This window comes from Pongo pygmaeus, chromosome 13 (genome assembly GCF_028885625.2).
Source record: "Pongo pygmaeus isolate AG05252 chromosome 13, NHGRI_mPonPyg2-v2.0_pri, whole genome shotgun sequence".
Classification (NCBI taxonomy): Eukaryota; Metazoa; Chordata; class Mammalia; order Primates; family Hominidae; genus Pongo; species Pongo pygmaeus.
The window spans coordinates 106439414-106460926 of NC_072386.2; the positions used below are offsets into that span (position 1 = coordinate 106439414).

Sequence of the window (21513 nt, forward strand, 5' to 3'; positions counted from 1 at the left end):
GTGTAACTGAGCTCTGGATTTAGTCTCCCAAGGCACAAGGAAATTTAACTGACAGTTCTCATGCTGTCCTGCCATCCTCACATCAGCTCTGAGTGTTCCAGTATTCTAGCTTAGAGCTCTTTTTGTTCTTTCACTAGTTTCTCATATAACATTGTTTCTAGGCCCCTTTCCATCTGCTCCAGTTGTCCAATGTCCTTTTTGAACAGTGGTGGCCAGAACTGCAAAATCCCCATGTAATTCCCCCATGCAATTTATTTGTGTCCATCTCTTTGCTAAGCAAAAACAATAAGGAGATGTAGAAGACATGGCCTGTGTTTTTGAGAAGCTCTTCTACAAAACAAAGCTATCAAGTGGCAGGTAAACACAGAAACAGAAACAAAACGGAAAAGTTTTAAGGTGTTTTTCCACGGATGGGACAGAAATTAGCACAGATAGCAGACAAAAGGATCTTAGTACTCATTTGTGTTGTCAAGTTTCTGGGTGTTCTCATTTTATTCCTAATACAGTATGCCATTAAAATGCATGTCTACAGTTATTGGCAATGAATGTTACCCACATGAATATTAAAGGAAAATAAATTCCCAGTGGAGAGCAAGGCTGGTTATATTCTTTCTTTTGTTTCCCCCCTTTCTTTTTTTAATTCAGGGATAGCCCAGTGCTCAGAGTAGACATTTTGTCTCGTTAATCCCTTTCTTTTTTGAATATTGACACAGCTGAGACTCAGCGAGAGAATGGTGTTTGCACCCAACCCAGAATGGACCAAAGTGCTAGATTTCCTTTGCAAAGAAACTCATCTTTGCAGTAAATGTTTGTCTCTTTTTTTGTTGCTGATTGCACTTGTGAGATCATCAGGCTCTGGGTGTGAATGCAGCTTAATGGCCTCAACCTTTGTGTCTTTGCTGACTGAGCACTGCTCTTGGCTGTTCAAGGCATAGGTGGAGGGAGGAATAATTCCCCAGCTAATTCAGAGATCCCTTTGTTTTTCCTGTAATTAGTGTAGAACCCACATCTTGGCCACACATTTGTAGACCATGCTACTGGTTACAGAGCAAAGTCAAATCCATCATTTTACTTCCTCTTCATCATTGCCCTGTGAGGCAGGTGAGAATACCATCATTTATACCTAAGGAGACTGAAACTTTCAGATTGCAAGAGATAGGTCATATACCATGCAGGAAAAACCAGGCAAAGGGGCAGAGGCTGAATTTGATCTCAGGGCTTTTGACTTCAAAGCCCTTGGTAAATTTTTACACTTTATGGCTGCCTCCAAAACATTCACCTTTGTGTATAGTGTGTAACCATCTGTAAAGCCCCTGACACATAATTCTAGTTCAGTTATGCCTCACAACAGCCATATGGGTTGATGTGCCTATTTTACAACCAAGGTGCATTAGCTTTCCTTGAATTTCTTCACTTTATGTTTGGGAGAAATAGGACAATTACGTAAAGTTGAAGAATGGAATTTTGTGTGTGTGTGCATATATGTATGTATGTGTGTTTAATCAGCACAAATCTCCTTCCTGCGTTCTAGAAAACATAGTGGGGCAAAATTAGAAGCAACTCAATTTCCTCTGCTTCTCTTCAGTCCAGGACAGTGAAAATTTTCATTCACAAAAAATGTACCCCAAACCATATAAGATACAAAATGTTTAAACAAAATTTACATTATTTTCAATATAATCCTCTCCCATGAGTAAAAACTGAAATTATGTGGATTTTAAAGATGCTAAATATGTTAATCAAAGTTTGATTCTCTCAGTTAACAATAACTTATGCTTGCTGGTAATTTACAATTGACCAAAAGATTTTGAATATAATGTATTTAATTCTTCCAGGAATCACACAAGGTAGATATTATCATTTCCACTTTACAGATGCAGAAAGCAAGGCGTAGAGATGATCACAAATTTCCCAACCACTGAGTGACAGAGCTCAGTCACGCAGAACTCAGGTTTGCATGACTCAAATTAGACACAAGTTCTTGGAATTTTCCATAGAGGACAACTGCATCTTTTGCCCCTTAACAACTAGAAACGACTCAACGACTTCTTCTGTGAGCAAATGTCGAGGTCTTAACTGCTTTAGTTCAAGGAAGTTCCTTTTTTCTTTTCAAAAATCAGGTTGCTAGAGATGGTACACAAAATAAGAGAAAGAAGGCCTGATTCATTCTGTCAGCTCAACTTGTAGTCACTTGACGTGTGAAAATTACAGATGACAGCTTCTCCATCTGTGATTTTGACACACTACATCATAAATGTGCCTCTCACATCTTTGCTGAAACAGCAGGAACAATGAGTGTCCAATTGCTGCACTGGTAAGCAGTCAGGACCAAAATTATTAGAGGTATCAGTGTAAGTAATATTCATCCCACCCAGTACAAACCAGTTTTCAGATTTGGCAGTGAACTTCTGACAGCCTGGACTTGGGTTGCACCAGACCCTGGAGTTAGAGTGGACTCTTTGAGGAATAACATAAAAATCATCAAAGCATTTCATCCTATAGTTTGATAAGTTCAATAACATTATGTAATTAGAAGAGACCTTAGTCACCTTCTAATTCCTTCATTCTATGTCTCAGATAAAATTACAGAGGCCCAGGGAGGGAAATGATCTGCCTAATATCCCACAACAGGCCAATTGTGAAGCTGGACATTTGGCTCCTATAGAGACCTTTTTTCTTCCATTACACAGTAGAGATTCACTGAACTCCCATCCTATATCTGGTCCTTGAGACACTAAAGAAATAACAAAACAAACACATGAACCTGCCCTTCAGGCTGATTAGAAAAACCGATCAGTTAATAGAATAATGATGCATGTAACAATGACTACAATAATTTAAAATAATAACACCAGTCAACATATATTGAATGGAATCTATCATTCTTATAGTGACCCCAAGAGGTAGATGTGTCGTTATCTTAAAGAGGTAAAAGGAAATAGGATTGTGGAGGTTAAGTATCAAACCAAAGTTATGGTCATCAAGTAATGAAGCTGGGACTATGTGTACAACTGGTGCTTTTGGTAATCAGAGAAGGGGAAACACCCGTAGCATCCTAGGAAGAAGGAAAAAGTGATGCTTGCACTGGGTTTTCAAGGAAAAATAGAAATTAGACAGGTAAAGAAGGAAAAAGAATGGTAGAGACTGAGGAAGAGCATATACAAACTTAGAAACGCTTGTGCCACATCAAGCAACTGGAGGAAATTTATTTTTATTGGAATATTGGATTTGTGTGGGAGAACAATGATGGTGAGGATTGGTTGGCAAATTTGGGAATCTCAGATTATGAAGGGTCTTGGTAAACACTTCTAAAGAGCTTAAATTTTATTTTAATGCAATTTATTAAGGGCAGTGGGGTGTTTTAAGCAAATGAGACAGCATGACCAGATTTCCATCTTAGATTGATATTTTTAATTAACAAGTAGAGGTAGGGTGGTCTGAAGAGCTTAGGAAAGTGTCAGGTAACCCACTGCAGAAGAATTTACATCAACAAAGATGTACTGATGAGTACACTCCATGGATAGGAATTAAGAGTCAAACCATAACTGTGTACACCTGGCATAATGCGTCTGCATGCATTCGCATTCATTTCATGTATACATATACATATTGTATGTATTATGATGTCATAATACATATGACATACAAATAGATAATATACATATAGATGTACAGGCATACAGTATAGATAGATTACAATTATTCCAGTAACACATAGTCACTCTTCTTACAACAAAAATGAAAAAGGATACTTTCTAAACAATTTAATCCAACTCACAAAGCTTTTTGTGTCTGTACCTGTTCACCAATCTGGCCTCATTCTTCACCAACCTACCCCTAGTCTACCCTCTAGGAACACTGTGCTTCATTTTTTACCCCTTCTAAGAAGCTATACTCTCTTTTATTTCTCCTCCCCTCATTATTTCCCACTCAACATTCAGATCTCAATGTAGATGTCACTTTCTCTAGGAAGCAAGTCTGCCCTAACTGTCCATATTAACTTAGGGGGCCCTGCTATATGACTTCAAAGTACACTCTGCATTTATCCATTATAGCGCCTATTGTACTCTATGATAAAGCCTGTTCTTAGCATTGTCCATGTCCTTATTTTTAGCTCCATGATTATAGCTCTCTTTTGTCTTCTTTACTTCTTAATTCTTATTGCCTATGCCTAAACAGAGGGTAAGAAAGGAGGTTTATATGGCCAATAGTAGGCAATCAGTAAATATTTGTTTATATTTACTTTAAATAAAGAAGCAAACTAATGAATAAGTAAATAAGGAAATGAATGGAGTACAGATACACCAGCCAATAGAACTAAAGTATTAGAGTCCTCACAGACTCCATTACCTCTCACTATTTGCTGGTATTTGAAGCAATTCTGAAATTTCTACCTTCTTCCCTATGCTAACCTGCCACTGGGTTTCTAAGGATCCATTCTATGGCAAAAAACTCTCACTCGAAAATTTTTAGGAAGTGCTTGAAAGAGATGAACCTGCCTTTAGTCACCTGGAAATACTGGGTTGAGCTTTACACACTGAGCTATGACAGGCACAGGCTAGAGGAGGCTTTTAAAAGTTTATTTATTTATTTTTTTACTTTATTAGCACTTTTCTTGGTTTTAATAGGCTTCATTCTATCACTTTCAAAGAGTAGAATCATTGCTACTGCATCAGTCACGCAGTGGAGATCTTCACAAGTGATGACCAGATAGCAATTATTATTTGAATACTTGATATTTTGGCAATTTTCAAAAGTTAAAATGCCTCCATGGTGTCTAACCAATTTTTTAAGTTATTCTATTGTATTACATTATATTCTATTCTATCCTAGACTCCCTGATTCTATTCTACCCTATTCTCTTCTAGTTTATCCATTTCCAATCTATTCTATTCTTTTTCATTTACATTTTCCATGCAATGACTCACACTAGGTATTAGCAAAAGTTGTGGTGGTAGCAAAAAATTAATAATCCTTGACCTCAGTACTTCAGTAAAAGTATTAATTTATAAAAATATTTCAAATATATGTTGATAAGTGCTCTATTCAACCTTGTGCAAAGTTCAGATATACACAGAAGAATACATTTATTTTTATAACATCAAAGTTATTTTTTTGGAGAAGATATAAAAGAAACATTGTTTATAAGTGTGAGTAGGAGTTTGTTAAAAAAAGACTACAGAAGGTCATATTCTAGTCAGTGAGAACAGAATATTGAAAGTGATAGACAGATGAAACACTGTGATATCCTCAAAAAACTATAACTAATGACATTTTGCTAGTATACAAAGTGCAAGGTGCTTCTTCCTTCAGAAAGATTTGGCAGCCATCTCCAGCTTCTTCCAAATTCATCAGTCAACCACATTCAAAATAATAATAGTATAATACCATATACAATGGCATGTACTTAGGTGACTTAATGAATTCAAATTCAAAGTGAAAGTGATGTCTTAGTACTTCAAATTTCCATACATTTGGATCTTATGTTTTTAATTTTAATCTAAATCCCTTAAATACAGTGGCTGCATCTTTAGTCATCTTCATAGCCATCAGATCAATATACACACTGATCTCAAATTGTGTGTAGGATTTTTTTTTGCTATATAAAAATCTACATGTATAAGATAATAGAGGATACTGCTGTAATAGAGAGTATGTTTAGCAACATAGACCATATAATTAATTTATTTATTCAACCAGTAACAATCACTTAGTATGATCTAGCACATTTTAATCTAAAACACATGTGCCAGACCACAATGACACATTGATATATGTTTGCAGAGGAATGGCTAAATTGTTGACAATGAACTTAGGAAACATTCCTGGGTTCTCTACTAATCCAAAGACAATACTATTAAGCAGATGGAGTATCTAACTACAAAAAAAAAAACAAACAAACCGAGGACACTCATCTTAACTAGGTCTCCTGCCATTAAAAAACTGAAACATCACTTGTATAGTAAACAACTGTTTTCAGATATTGAGCAACAGGTAAAGCATAATGACGATCACTAAGAAATGGGAAACAAAGGTAGTGAATCCTCAAATCAACAGGCTTACAACCAGGGAATACATTTTGGCCCACAGGGCAGGAAGTATTCCAATATGGAGCTGAAGGAATAGAACTTATAGTTCCAAACTGCTGGTCCAAGCTCTAGAGAAAGAGTTGTATGGAAATGTGGAAATCTCCATAACAGAAATGTGGATCTCCCTTTGAGTATTTGGCTGAATACTTAGTTGAACCTACTATATAGCCTGCAAGTCTTGGCAAGAAATAAAATAAAGTAATAAGAAGACAACTACTAGGGGGATATTAGCTAAACATCTATGAGCTATGAGATTCTTAAGTTTGTACAAAGCAAGCCAGAATGGAGAGATATTATCCATCTCAGATGAAATTCTAAACAGCTTTCACCTTAGGAATAGGACTAATCAATTCACAGAGTATAGGCTAATCTACATGAACCTAAAAACACTTACAAAGAAGCCTCAGATGAAGAAATAGACTTACATAAAAGTCTCAGAAGAAATTAACTTCCTGGCAAAACAAACGTCAACTATTTAAGTAAAGGCAATAAAATCCAGACATTCAGTAATGAAGTATCCACACGTTCATGTACATAATTCAAAATTACTAGACGGAAAGAAGCAGAAAATTTTGACTGACAATTAGCAGAAAGATTAGTCAACAAAAAATGCTGACAAATAATACAACTAATGGAATTACCACACAAAGACTTTAAATCAATTACTATAAATATATACAAGGACTTAAAGGAAAATGTGAACATAACTAGAAAACAGATAGGGATCTCAATGTAGAAGTAAAAATTACGTTAAAAAAACAAAATAAATTATGGAGTAATAAATCCAATATCTGAAATAAAGGCTATTAACTGAATGTATTTAACAGCAGACTGGATGCTGCAGAAAACATGATAAGCAGCCTTGAATGCATAGTCATAGAAGTTATATCGATAATCATTCTAATTAAAAAGCAGAGATTAAAATGACTTTAAATTATGAATATATCTTCAATGATCTGAGGGATAATAGCAAGCAGTCTAATATATGTGTAATTGGAGTTTTAGAAAGAGGGAAGAAAGAGATCAAGAAGAGAATATATTTCTCTAAATACTGGCTAAAAATTCCCCAGTTTAATAAAAAAATGAATAAACCCATGTATTCAAGAATCTCAATAAAACTAAGAAAGACTAACACAAAGAAAACTACATTTAAGCACATCGTGTTCACACTGATGAAAACTCAAGACAAAGAGAAAATCTTAAAAGCAGTCATCAGGAATAGTGATAACAATTACCAGTAACTTTTCATTAGAAACAGGCCAAACAGTATCTGGAAGATAAAAGAACAACATCTTCAAAGTTCTAAAGTAACATGGAATTCTGCATCCAACAATAAAATATTTTAAATAAAAAATATTCCTTATGAATGAAAAAGACAGTCAAACACTAAAACAATTTGTCACCAGCAAACATGTTAAAATAATATATAAGAAGGAAGTTAAAGGAAGTTTTTCAGGCTAAAGGAAAGTGATGCTAGGTGGGAAACAATCTATACAAATGAACCACACTAGAAATGAAACTTTAAAATATGTGTTTTCTCATTCCATAATTCCTGTAAAGATAATTGGCTGTTCAGTGCAAAAAGCAATAACAATCTGTGGTTGGATTTATAACATATGAAGAATTAAAAAGTATGTAAACCAATTATTGCAGGCAATGTGTTTTAAGTTAAAAGACACATACAGGCTACAAGTATAAGAATAAAAAATATTTATAAAGCAGTCATTGATTATAAGAAAACTGGAATGCTAGGAGTGCTAGGTTAATATCAGTCAAAATAAACATCATAAAAATGAATATTTCCAGAGAAAAATAGAGACATTTCTTAATAATAAAGATGGTAAAGTCAATTCACTGGGAAGACTGAATAATCCTAAATGTGCATGAACATAATAAGAGTTTCAAAATGAATAAGAACTAATAGAAATAAATGGAGATATATACATATTTGTTGAAAATTTTAACATTCTGCTTTTAATAATTAATATAATGCATAGAAAATCAGTGAGACTGTAGGTGAGACAACTCTCATATGAACTTGTTCTAATTGGAATTTATGGAACACTCCACTCGGCGGGAAACACATTATTTTCATGTATACATGGACTGTTCACTAAAATAAACTGTTTACTGGGCAATAATAAAAGGGTCAATACATTTATTGGGGAAAAATAAAAGAAAAGTATTGAGATCTGATTTCATTTTTTTACATAAATTGATTATAGCTGCATTGTCATTAAAGTATCCAAATTAATATTATTACGGTTCACGTTTGTTGTTCTATTAACTCTGTGTGACTTGGCAAGTTTTTTTTTTGCATCCCTGAACCTCAGTTTTCTCAAGCATCAATGTTTGGTTTTAACTGGACAATGTTTCCTTAAATTAATTTCTACTATCATTTATGAAAAGAGCACCCATCACAATGTTTTGTATATAGAAGAGCACTTCAACAAATATTTGTAAAAAATGTTGAATAAATTAATAAAAGACAGACTTTGACAGTACTCTGCTGGATTTCATCCTTTACATTTCTATCTTTAAAATATGCCTTCTTTCCAAAGTGCAATATACTAAGTCCAATAGGATAAGGAATTGGAATTTCTTATCCTTACTTAAATACTTGCCCTTTCCTAATGTATTCTAGATATGGAAATAGAGTACAATTTTCAGTCATCTGTTTATTAAAGTAATAGTGTGATATCATTAGGTGAATGACAGTATTTATTTGCTGGAGTAGTACATAAAAACATGCTGGCTTTTCTGTTATACAAAATGTTATCAATGTCTGTGAAATATAAAATGGCAATAATGGAATTAATGCAAAAAATTCAGATTATTACTATCTTTGGCCCCTATCTATGTATAATATCTTGCAAAGTCCATTTTGCTGTTCAAAGTGTGAATTCTGGGCTGGGTATGGTGGCTCATGCCCATAATCCCAGCACTTTGGGAGGCCAAGGTGGGAGGTCACCTGAGGTCAGGAGTTTGAGCCCAGCCTGGCCAACATGGTGAAACCCCGTCTCTACTAAAAATACAAAAATTAGCCTGGCATAGTGGCTGGCGCCTGTAATCCCAGCTACTTGGGAGGCTGAGACAGGAGAATCACTTAAATTCAGGAGACAGAGGTTGCAGTGAGCCGAGATCATGCAATTGCACTCCAGCCTGGGCAACAAAAGTAGAAAAAAAAAAAAAAAAGAAGAAAGAGAGAGAAACAGAAAGAGGGAAAGAGAGAAAGGGAGAAAGGGAGAAAAAAGAAAATATGAATTCCACAGGATTGCTATTTAAAGCGTAAATAACAGTGCATCAATTGTTTTAAGAATGAAAGAAAGTATGCTATGATTTTGTAACTATTTTTGACCTAATTTTAGGATTAGGAATATTTAATTCAATATTCTTCGAAGTGTACTTTGTAAATCATAGTCACACAGGCTATCAGTGTTATGAAGAGAGTAGAGAAGGAATGAATCCCAGTCTCAAATAAGTTTTGAAAATATTGACCTAAGTAAATTCACTGACTTAATAGATCTTTTAATATATTAATGTATATTATAAATCTCTAAAATGTGAAAGGGAGATCATTGTATAAAGGGATCCCAAAACTTTTCACTGTGTGTATTAGAGTCCTGTGACTGTAGTAACAAAGTAACACAAACTTGGTAGTTTAAAACAACAGAATTGTATTCTTTTATAGTTCTAATGGCTGGAAGTCCAAAGCTAACATATCAGAAGAGCCACAGTTTTAAAAGAATAGCCTCAAAAAAAGTCTTCTGCTAATCAATAAGTGTGCTTTAAAAAATGCTAAGCATTCAGTAAACCATTTCAAAAAATATACAATGAATAAAATGTATCTTTTCTTTCACTAATTTAGCACATTTAGTAATTGGGCAAATATTTTTAAGAATGTCATATTTTTCAAGAACTGAGATATAAAAGTTGATAAGTAAGACATGGTCCTTGCCTTTATGAAGCCTAGATATGCTTAGGAAAATAGATGTAAACATAAAAAGTCATCTTCAGAGTAATAAGATAGTCTATTAGAAATACAAAGCAAGAAAACGAAATATTTAAAAAATCATGGAGATAACAGGTTAGCAAAATAAAACAGCTAAAATAAAGTTCTTATGGCAAATAAATGAAAGCATGGAATCAATGAAGAGTTAAAGAATCAAGTGGAAATTCAGACTAATTAATGTATGTGGAAGATATTGGAAAGAAACATATTGATTAATGTTCTTTTAACTTAAGGAATGTAAAGGAGTAAAACAGAGTTGCCAATTTTTATATAATAGGAATATTGGAAAGAAGTTAGTGGAGGATGCATAAAAAGCATACTTGAAGAAATAACAATTGAGACTGTCCTAAAATAAAAAGAAGCAAAATTGCAGATAGGAAGTTCCCAGAGTGCTAAATCATGTGAATAAAGAAATCAAAACAAACAAGAAACAAAGAAGTAAACAAAAAAAGACTGTACAGTAAAATTAAAAACTTCAGTAAAGGAGAAAATTTTACCCAATTCTAGAGAAAAAAAGACCTGATCTATAGAGGAAGAGGAAATCAGGTAGAAACCAACATTGTGTATGAAGCACTAGATGCAAGAGGATAGTAGAGAAATATTTCCAAAGTGCTAAAAAAAAAAAAGTATGTGTATATCAACTCTAAATGAAAAAGCCAAGTAATCATAGTCTTAGGCTTAAAAAGTCCCATAAGTTTTAGTACAAAAATACCATTTTTGCTGACATTTTTATAAAAAATATTACAAGTAGACTATTAAATTCAGGAGAATTATAGAAGATCTTGCTAACAAAGTTAATTAATTACCTTAAGAAAAGTTACTGTCTTAATCAATGTTCTCTCACACAATAAAAAAAAAGTGAGAAAAGAGAAATGTATAGGAATTCAAATTAAAACTCAGTATGATACTATGAGAGGGTGAAGGAGAAGAGGACAAGTAAGAAGAGAATGAGCTAAAGTGTTTTTGTTGATCATGGAAGACATACACATTAAAAGTCTCAAAAATTGATGAGAAAATGATAAAACAATATAAAATTCTTAATGAATTTTCTCTTATCATCAGAAATAATTCAATATAATTTTTCTAAACTGCACAATAAAATTTACTCCATTAATTGGAGGCAGGAAGGAAAATGAAAAGGGAAATAACCATGGCAAATACAACTATGAAATAAAGTTACAGAAATAAGTACAAATATAATCATGATACATTAAATGTTCATGGTTTAGATTTACTGTTCAAGACTCAGATTCTTAAATTGTACTTTTTAATGCCAAAATCCACTAATTTGTTATCTTTAAGAGAAAAATTAAAAACACAGGATACGGTTTACACAAAAAAATAGAAACATATATATGAGGAAGATATGTACCACAGATGTCTGAGATAGCAATTTTTATAACATATTAATATAATTTTAAGTAAAGTGAGAAAAATAGTAAAATAACAACATATGTAATAGAACAATAGATCAAAAAAGAAACAATATTCATAAACATATATGCACCTAAGGAAATAGACACAGAATTAATAAAACAACACTATAAGAATATCAGAGAGAAATAAATGTGGCAATAACTTACAGGGTGAGATTTTTACATGTTCCTCTAACAGATCAAGTAGAGTTTCAAAATAAGCAAAAGTATTTTTAAAAATTACAAAAATATGATTAGTAGGTACTATCTAATAGATACATACAGACCCAACAAAGAATATACATTTTTTAAGGACATATAAAACAGTGACAAATATTAACATGTAAGAGATTGCATAGTGCTATTAGATAATAAAAAGTAGGGAAAGGGAATATAAAGTGTCGGAGTTGAAATTTCAAAAAGAAAATAAAAAGTTTAGGGTTGCAATTTTTTAAAGGGCTACAGTGAAGTCTTCATTTATAAATTGACATTTGGATAAAGACTTGAAGGAGAGGGAGTGACCCATGTGAATGTCTGGGGGAAGAATATTGCAGGCAGAGATAACATATACTCTTTTATATTTAGCTCATACTTAACAATTGTGCCTCATTGTATATGGGGTGAGTGAGTTGATATGGTTAGGCTTTGGGTCCTGACCCATATCTCATCTTGAATTGGAATCCCCATGATGCCCACAGGTCAAGGGAGAGACAAAGTGAAGGTAATTGAATGGGGGGCAGTTTCCTTCATGCTCTTCTCATGATAATGAGTTCTCACACAATCTGATGGTTTTATAAGGAGCTCTTTCCACTTCCCTCCACAGCTCTCTTTCCTGCCACCTGTGAGGAAGTCGTCTTGCTTCCCCTTCGCTTTCCACCACGATTACAAGTTTCCTGAGACCTCCCCAGCCATGTTGAACTGTGAGTCAGTTAAACCTCTTTCCTTTATAAATTACCTAGTCTCAGGCAGTTCTTTATAGCGGTATGAAAATGGACTAATACAGGAGTGAAAATGGGAACCCACTCCCTGCCCTACAGGTGGGAGCCTGAACTGGTGTGGCCAATTTCAAGGGCAAATCTTGGTAATACTAAGTGAAATTGCATGTGTATATGGCCATGGATGTAGGAATCCTACTCTTGGGTATCTACTCCAGAGAAAGCCATGCACAAATCTATCAAGAGACATGCATGACATATTTATTCATAAGATGTGTGTGGCAGTAAGAAAGTAGATTAATCTAAATGTCTATTACCTAAAGGTTGGGTAAATTATAAAGAAGAGAGTGATCAATACAAAGCGGAATTATAGTCAGAAGACAAAAACTAGATGCACTTGGAGGAATAAGGTTAAATGTTAAAAACATAGTATTTATTGAATAAATTAAGAAATAAAATAACAAATGTATAATTTTATTTGTGAAAATAAAAAATGTATATTTACATAAAACAACAAAATATGTGTTAAGCTTGACTGCATATCTAAGAAACATCAAATATGCTAGTCTGGATGTTTTGAGGAACAAAGGGGAAAAGTGGAGGGAGAGAAAATAAATAGAAGATAAAATACAAAGTAAAATAAAACAAGTATGAGGCCTTGAAAGAATCAGGATAATTACCATGAAATAGAGTAAGATTGACTCAATTATATGCTTCATCTAAGGTTGAAAACAAAAACAAAAACAAAAACAACACAAACAACAAAACAGTTGAATATAAAATTATGCAGGTAGTATATAAAGATGAAAAATAAAAAGTTCACACTAAAAACTAGAAAGAGACATATAGATCATATTTGTGTGTGTGTGTGAGAGAGTGTGTGTGTGTGTGAGTGTGTACATGCACACTCACACATACATTTCCAGTTGGTGGTATATAGGTGTTTTATACTGTTTTTAGAACTTTATTTATTTTGTATATTACCACATTGAAGCTCTTTTCTTACAATCAGAGACAAGGAAAAAAGAAAAGAAAAAGTGCCTAAAGGCATCTATATTTCATTTTGACATTTTCCTTTTTAATGTCATAACATATAAAAATGTAAAGTGAATTAAAAAGATATCAAGCAAAGAAAAAGGCTGATGAAATTATTAAACCAAATAGTCAAGAAAAGGCAAAGGCCTAACTTGTTTACATGCATACCTCCTGATTATAAGACCAATACACAGGCAAGCTTGACTGCCTCTCAAAGCTAGTTTTTGCTGCATTATTAACTGTTTCTCTAGTACATATCAAATTCAACATTTTACCCAAGCTCATTAGTTGAAAGACTAAATATGGAGCCTTTGGTTCTCTCCTAAAAGGGCCTCATTACTATGACTAAAGTTTAAAAAGAGTATCATTACTAAGCCTGCAAAAATGGTCATGCCAATAATGAGATGGAAAAATCCAGACATGTGGTGCTTTCTAAAGAAATAATAATTTTTTAAAAGGGTAATTCCCTGATGTCAAGGCTTGACCATTTTTAACCTCTACAAGCTATTTAAAAGATCAGACTTTTGATCCTAAATCAAGAAATCCAGTTTAGACCCTTGCAATTTTGCTGCCTTGGGTCACTAAAACATAGGCTGTAGCTATCTTGGAATTTGGAGAAATTCACAAGTATAGAGCACTTGGTCCTAAGAGATGTTGGCAGACCTTTGTAAAATAAGGATGAAAGCAACTTCATCCCAATAGCTCTTATGGTATCCTTTGGTAGAGACAAAGTCTACCAGGACTGTTCTGGGCTGAAAACTCTAAAAATTATTTCAAACTGATGGTATTTCCTTTTTCTTAATAATACACGTATCACATTTTTTCTCATCTTTCTGTAACAATTTATCTTCTCCTCCTTCCCCTCCTTCCTCTCCTCCTCCTCTTTTTTCACCTTTTTCTTCTTCCTTCTCTTCATCTCCCTCATCCTTCTCCTCCTTTTCCTGCTCCTCCTCCCTTTTCTTCATCTTCTTTTTATGTCTTCTTACTTGTTTTTATTACTTTCTTCTTCATCAGAAAACTAGCTTCTAACTGACTCAAATACGTTTCAGGAAGTAGTGCTGGTTTTCAACAAAAGAGTTATTATAATGTCACCATTTTCATTATTTTAACAGACATATATTGAATATCAACTATGGCCAATAACTAGGCATACCATTTTCATAGACATAACTACATCCGCAGAGGCATTCTGTCCCCAACATCCTAATTTTCTAAATGGAAAAACCAATGTGCATTGTGTATTTCACATAGGGTAGATTCTATGTTAAATTATTTACTTAAATCATTTTATAAAATATTAAGAACACCCTACATATTATATCTAGTTAGACCATGATACAGATGAAAGAACTGCACTTCAAGAATATGCTACGTTTCACAGTTCATAGAGTTAGAAAAAGATATATGTATATCAACTGAATCCAGATTTGTCTCATGCCAAAACAAGTACTCTTTCTACTAGTAATTGCATTGCCCCGAAGAGATTGAAGGGAGATAAATAAAGTGACAGAACTAGGTTTAAGACCAACTTATATCAAGTATAATTGACTTTCTACTTTAGTGCATTGATACTGCTCTATAATCTTATTTCAGCTTAACATGGAATTATATATTATTTTTGACATCCAGACTTTGAAATTGGTTCTATTTGTTTCTTCAGCTGGGCAATGTAGGAAGGCAGGTTATAGTAGATAAATACCTTCCAAGAATACACACTTTGTAAAAAAAATATTGTCAACATTAATATGAACTCATTATAAAATGATGGCTGGCAATTTTTGTCCCAGTGGCATATGGAGGACAATTCAGTTCAATTCAAGAAACATTTATTGGTTGGGTGCAGTGGTTCACACCTGTAATTCAAGCAGTTTGAGAAGCCAAGGCAGAAGGATTGCTTGAGCCCAGGATTTCAAGATCAGCGTGGGTAACTTGCCCAGGCCCTGTGAGCTGCGTTCATGTCACCGCACTCCAGCCTGAGTGACAGAGAGAGACCCTGTCTTAAAAAAGATTATGGAGCATCTGTTATGTGAAAGGCACCATGAGTCTTTCAGGATACAAAAATAAATAAATAAATAAAACTATCTCTGATCTCAAAAAAAAAAATACACTAAAACAGAGAATCACAATTAAATGTACCCATGCCGAGTTAAAGTTAAGCCCCGGGAGCTTTGCCAGCATAGCAGAGGGGAGCCTAAATATGCAAGGTGAGAATGAAGAGATGGCAAGGGTGATTCTCTGGAGAAGACAGTTGATGTTGAAACATCAATAACAAGAAAAAGTCAGCTGGATGGAGAAGAGAACAGAAAGCTCTCAGAGGAAGTACTGTGAGCAGAGGCCTAGGGGTGAGAAACACATGGAGAATTTAGAGGATGGTGATTAGATTGGTTCATCTTGAGCTTAGAGGTCTTGTCGAAGACTAGTGTGAAATGGTAAGTGGAGGTTTTTCCTGTAAGGCCCTTTAAGTGAGACTGAGGGACCCAGGATGAATTCTCTGGACTGAGGATGGGGTCATTGTGAATTGGGATTGCTATTGGGAGCCATGGATCAGCAGTGTTCTCCTTTCTGTATTGTACATAAGAGAAATCTGCATCCCAAAGAGAGAAAGTGACTTTCTCCAAGTCTCACATCTAGTCAATTGGCAGAGTCATTTATTCAGCCATTCAATAAATATAATAGTTATTAAGTGCTGATGATGATAAGGATACTGCAAGACCCACAGTGTTCTACCTTCTAGATTTAGCTACCACTGAGCGTTTAAAAATAACTACCACGTATTGAGCTTTTACAATGTCCCAGAAATAGTAATGAGCTGTTTAAGTAAATTATCTTAATTTTAATAGAATTATCTTAATACATAATAGAATTCTTTAATAGAATTATCCTAATTTTAATATGAAAATTATCTCACATTCCCTACTTTCCACTAGATTCTAAACTTGTAAGAATGGGCAACCTGTCTTATCTCGTTTCATTGATGTATTTTCAGAGCCTAGAACTGTTCCTGGCATGTAGTAAGAGCTCAATAAATATTTCCATTAAAAAGGCCTCTATTAATTGGCCACTTTCGTTAAACCCATTTTTTCATTAAGATTAAATAATCCTTCTGACTCTCAGGCCAGGGTTCTTGGCTCTGAGCAAATCTTTCCTCTCCTCAGTACCCATCCCATCTCTCTTCACTCTCTGGGAAGCCAGATAAACAACTGCAAATATAATCTCATTTTCAAAGAGCTTTATCTTTCCTCCCAAGGCCCTGACATAATCCCCCAGATGTGCAGGAAGGCAAATGTGTTTCCCAGAAGCCTCTTCTAAGCAGGAGGCAATAGTCCCATGGTATGGCTTGCAGGTGGTACCCATTCTAACATCAGGGAGACAGAACTTGGGGGGAAGGTTTCAGCTTGGGACAGGATGGGAGAGCCCTTTGGGGGAAGATTCCCAGGGAACTGTGGAAAAAAACACTACAGATGAGTCTGAGGATGGTTACAAGGACCCACCTCCAGAGGCTGCGGGCATGATGTAGAGACAGAGATGTCATCAACCCTTCCAGAGTGAATGCTGTGTGACTGTAACTTTGTGCACATGCTACTCTTTAAGCCCTCTGTAAGATTCATCTGTGACCCATGGCTGCTTACAGAATTCCAACCCACAATTGGTACCACTTGATCTCCCCAACTCCACCCCTCACTGTGTCCCACATACGCCCAGCCCACCCTGACAATCCTCTCTACCAATCCTTTGACTTTTCTTTGAATAATATGTTTAAAATACTAAAAATGCATTTGGAATCTATGTAATTATATGATCTCAAAGTTGGAAAGAAGCTAAAAGGTTGCTGAGTCCAATGTCCCATTTAGTGCAGAAAAAAAAGCCCTTTGAAGTGGCTTAAATCCTGGATGGTTAAAATGATGTGAACAAAATCAATGTTTATTAAGGAAATGTTTAGTTTCTTCTGATACATGGAATAAGTACACCTCAGAGCCAAGAAGGAAAAAGAGGGAATCTTTGGTAAACAAAGATTGACTGAAACAGCAAAGTTTTTTTTTAATTTAACTGTGCATTAAGCTGGTCATTGAGTGAAAAATTTACAAAGCAATGCACAAGACTTCATAAGTAAATGGAATACTTTATATCAATAAAATTATAATGTTCCTTGACCTCTTTCAACACACACAAAAAAACCCACAGAAGTTCATTAAAGTGGCTAAAATATACAGGACTAAAGACAATTGGAATTTATTGAATTATCAATAGAACACATTAGATTTTTAATTTTTATCAAGCTGTTAGATGTAAAGTGGTCTGTCACTGTTGTTACGTTTGTTTCTGTTTTGGATTGTTCATTTTTACTTCTCCCTTATTACTGATGAGGTAAATCATATTTTTATATTTTTAGGCCATTATAAGCCATTATGTTTTCTCTTCTGTTAATTGGCTGTATATAACCTTGGCTCATTTAAATTGACATTTTTATTGATTTTTAAGGTTCTTCATATATTATGGGTACCAATCTTTTATCTATCTATGAAATACTTTACAATAAAAGATTTTTAAAAGACTTACCTGTAACAATCCCGTTATTTATTTTGCCCAAGAGACGTATTCGTTGTTACTATTTTCTTTTTTGTCATTGAAGAAGATGATGATGAGCAATAAGTAGCAAGTTCATTACATAGGTCACATCCCTGCAATCTAGATTCATGGATGGATGAGTCTGCATACACCCACTTTTTTCACTGAAGGAAGAGCCCCAGTCACTGGTTCTAGAAATCTCCTTTATCTTATCATCTTTCTTTGAGGAGTACAGGTTGCTTGTGAATCCACTAACACTGAGCCTTTGGGAAGAGGAGTAGGAGAAATAAAACCAGAGACTAATTAAATTCAGCATATCTTTGTTTTTTGTCTGTTTTTTTTAAATATAATTTTGTCTTATTTTTTGTTGAAGTACAATCAATAAATATTGCTCAGTATATATTTAAGGTGCACAATGTGATAATTTGATAAATGTGTACATTGTGAAGTGATCATGAACATCAAGCTAATTTATACATATGTCACCTTCTTTCATGTGTGCGTGTGGTGAGGATACATAAGATCTACTGCCTTAGCACAATTCAAGTGTACAATACAGCCTTGTTAACTACAGTCACCAACATTATTATGCTATGTTTGAGATCCCCAGAAGTTATTCATCTTATAGCTGAAAGTGTGTACATTTTGAACATCTCCCTATTTCTCCCACCTCCTACCCTCTGGCAATCACCTTTCTACTCTGCTTCTGTGAGTTTGACATTTTTACATTCCACATGTAAGTGAGACCATGCAGAATTTGTCCTTCCGTGTCTGGTTTATTTCACTTAGCCTAATATTCTTCACGTTCATCCCTGCTGTCGCAAGGCAGGGTTTCCTTCTTTTTTTCTGGCTGAATATATTTCATTGTGTATATATGCCACACTTCTTTAATCCGTTCATCCATTGACAGACACTTTGGGTGTTTCCATATCTTGGCTATTGTAAATAATACTGCAATTAATGTGGGTGTGCAGATATTTCTTTGGCATCTTAAGTGCATTTCCTTTGCAATGGAATTAATAGCCATAAGTGGGATTTATGGAGCATTTTTTAGTGGTTCTACTATTCATTTTTTGAAGAACCTCCAAACTGTTCACCTTAATGGCCATGCCAATTACACTCTTACTAATAGTGTAAGGGTTCCCTTTTCTTCATACCCCCACCAACACTTGCTATCTCCTGTCTTTTCAATAATAGCCATCCTAGCAGGTGTGAGGTAATATCCCAATGTGATTTTTATTTGCAATTCCCTGGTGATTAGTGCTGTTGAGCACTTTTTAACATACCCATTGGTCACTCATATGTCTATTTGTGAGAAATATCTATGCAAATCTTTTACCTATTTTTAATTGGCTTGTATGTTGTTATTTTGTTTTGTTTTCTTCTTAGAGTTTTGCTAAATTGTATGAATTTTGAATATATTTTTGATATTAATTCCTTATCAAATGTATAGTTTGCAAATATTTTCTCCCATTCTGTGGGTTGTCTTTTCATTTTGTTGACTGTTTTATTTGCTGTGCAGAAACTTTTTAGATTAATATAGTCCCATTTGTTTGTTTTTGGTGTCTGTGATTTTTGTGTCATATTTTTAAAAATCATTGCCAAGACCAAAGAGATTTTTCCCTAAGTCAAAGAGCTTTTCCCTTATGTCTTTGTGTAGACATTTTACAATTTCAGGTCTTACAGTCTTTAATTCATTTCTAGCTAAGTTTTGCCTGTGATGTAAGTTAAGAGTTCAGTTCTATTCTTTTACTTGTGGATATCCAGTTTCCCAACACCATTTATTTAAAGACTGTACTTTCATCATTGTGTATTATTGGAGTTTTTGTCAAAGATATGACCTTATAGGCATGGGGTTATTTCTGGGTCCTGTATTCTGTACCATTGGTCCATATGTCTGTTGTTTTACTGCCAATGCCATATTTTTGAAATTACTATAGGTTTGTAATATAGTTTGAAATCACAATGTATGATTCCTCCAGCTTTGTTCTTGCTCAAGATTGTTTGGTCTGTTCAGGGTCTTTTGTGGTTTCAGGTGAAGTTTAGGACTGTTTTATCTATTTTCATTAAAAAAAAGCCATTAAAAGTTTTATATGGATTGCATTGAATCTGCAGCTCGCTTTGGGTAGTATGGATATTTTAACAATATTACTTATTCCAGTCCATGCACATAAAACATCTTTCCATTTAGTTGTATCTTTTTCAAATTCTTTCATCAATATCTTATAGTATTCACTGAACACATCTTTCATTTCCTTGGTTAAAATTTTTCCAAAGTCTTTTATTTTATTTTTTGATGCTATTGGTAAATAACAATATTTTGTTAATTTTTTTCAAGTAGTTTGGTAGTATATACAAATGCAACTGATTTTTGTCAGCATCTCTTAATGAGGACACTGAGGAAGGGACAGAAGAACTGATATATAAGCAATAACTGCAATAAGAACACAAATTTTCTAGACAAATTGAGATTTATAATTTGCAAAGCACTTCATATTATTAGATCTTATCTCATTGGATCTTCCTAGAAATAGCCTTAATATTTTCTCTGTTTCACAAAGAGGGAAATCAAGGTTTGGAGGAGTGTCTAACTAAGTTCGTACAGCTAACAATTAGCAAGGCAGGGGTTCAAAATTATTATCTTCTAGTCCTAGATCCTTTTGTCTGTTATTTGAGGGCAGATATATTTTAATGAATTGGCATATAAGCTGCCTATGCTCAAGCTTCAATTCACTAACAGAACCACAAAATACATTTTATAGTGTAAATTTCTTGTCCTGTTAAAATTGCATTTACTTTCCCAACTTTTAAAAAGTGAAAGGATGAACGCAAAAGCCAGGAAATTAAAAGTAAAATTCTCTGCAAGCTGACCTGATACATGAGAGTCCAGATGTTCATCAACTACTATTAAAGGCCATTTACACAAGAATTTCTTTGCTCCACACAAGCAACCACATGAATTATCATTGTGATAATAATAATAACACTTGCTTTATTCATTCTTCACTAACCAGCTCTGGTACAGAAGCCAAACAGAACGTTTAACTTCCCTCAAATACACATTTTGATATATGTATTTTTTTTTCTTAAGAGTTGTCATGAGTCCTTTAAATTGTCTGAAAGAGACTTCTAGGATAATGACAGCCAATACAGGCTAAATTTTGCATTGTTACATTCTCACAAACTGTCACCAAATGCCTGGCTCTGTGAGGCCTTTGTTGATCTTGGGGTCCACTCATAATGCTGCCCTTCAGAACCTGAATAAATTCAGATACTCAGCCACAGCTTCCAGAATCCATTTCTCTGAAGTCCCATGGTCCCATGGTAAATATCTTTTTTTTTAATGTCCCCTTTTCATTTTATTTTTGCTTATTGAAATACCATGTTAAGATTTGGCTCAAATAAAAACTTAAAGCCTTTTTCCAATACTGTTCCTTCCCTTTTGCATGTGCAAATGTCAC

The 21513-nt window shown here is 34.2% G+C and overlaps 1 long non-coding RNA gene across 1 annotated transcript in view; it reads right to left on the reverse strand.

Moving 5' to 3' along the window:
- Nucleotides 1-1805: 1805 nt before the first annotated feature.
- LOC129044739 (uncharacterized) overlaps nt 1806-21513 on the reverse strand; it is a 34201-nt gene continuing 14493 nt past the window's right edge. Inside the window, exons 2-3 of the long non-coding RNA XR_008504753.1 lie at nt 18044-18315; nt 1806-2124 (exon numbers count right to left, since the gene is read on the reverse strand). This is a non-coding gene — a long non-coding RNA (uncharacterized LOC129044739). The remainder of the gene's footprint in view (nt 2125-18043; nt 18316-21513) is intronic.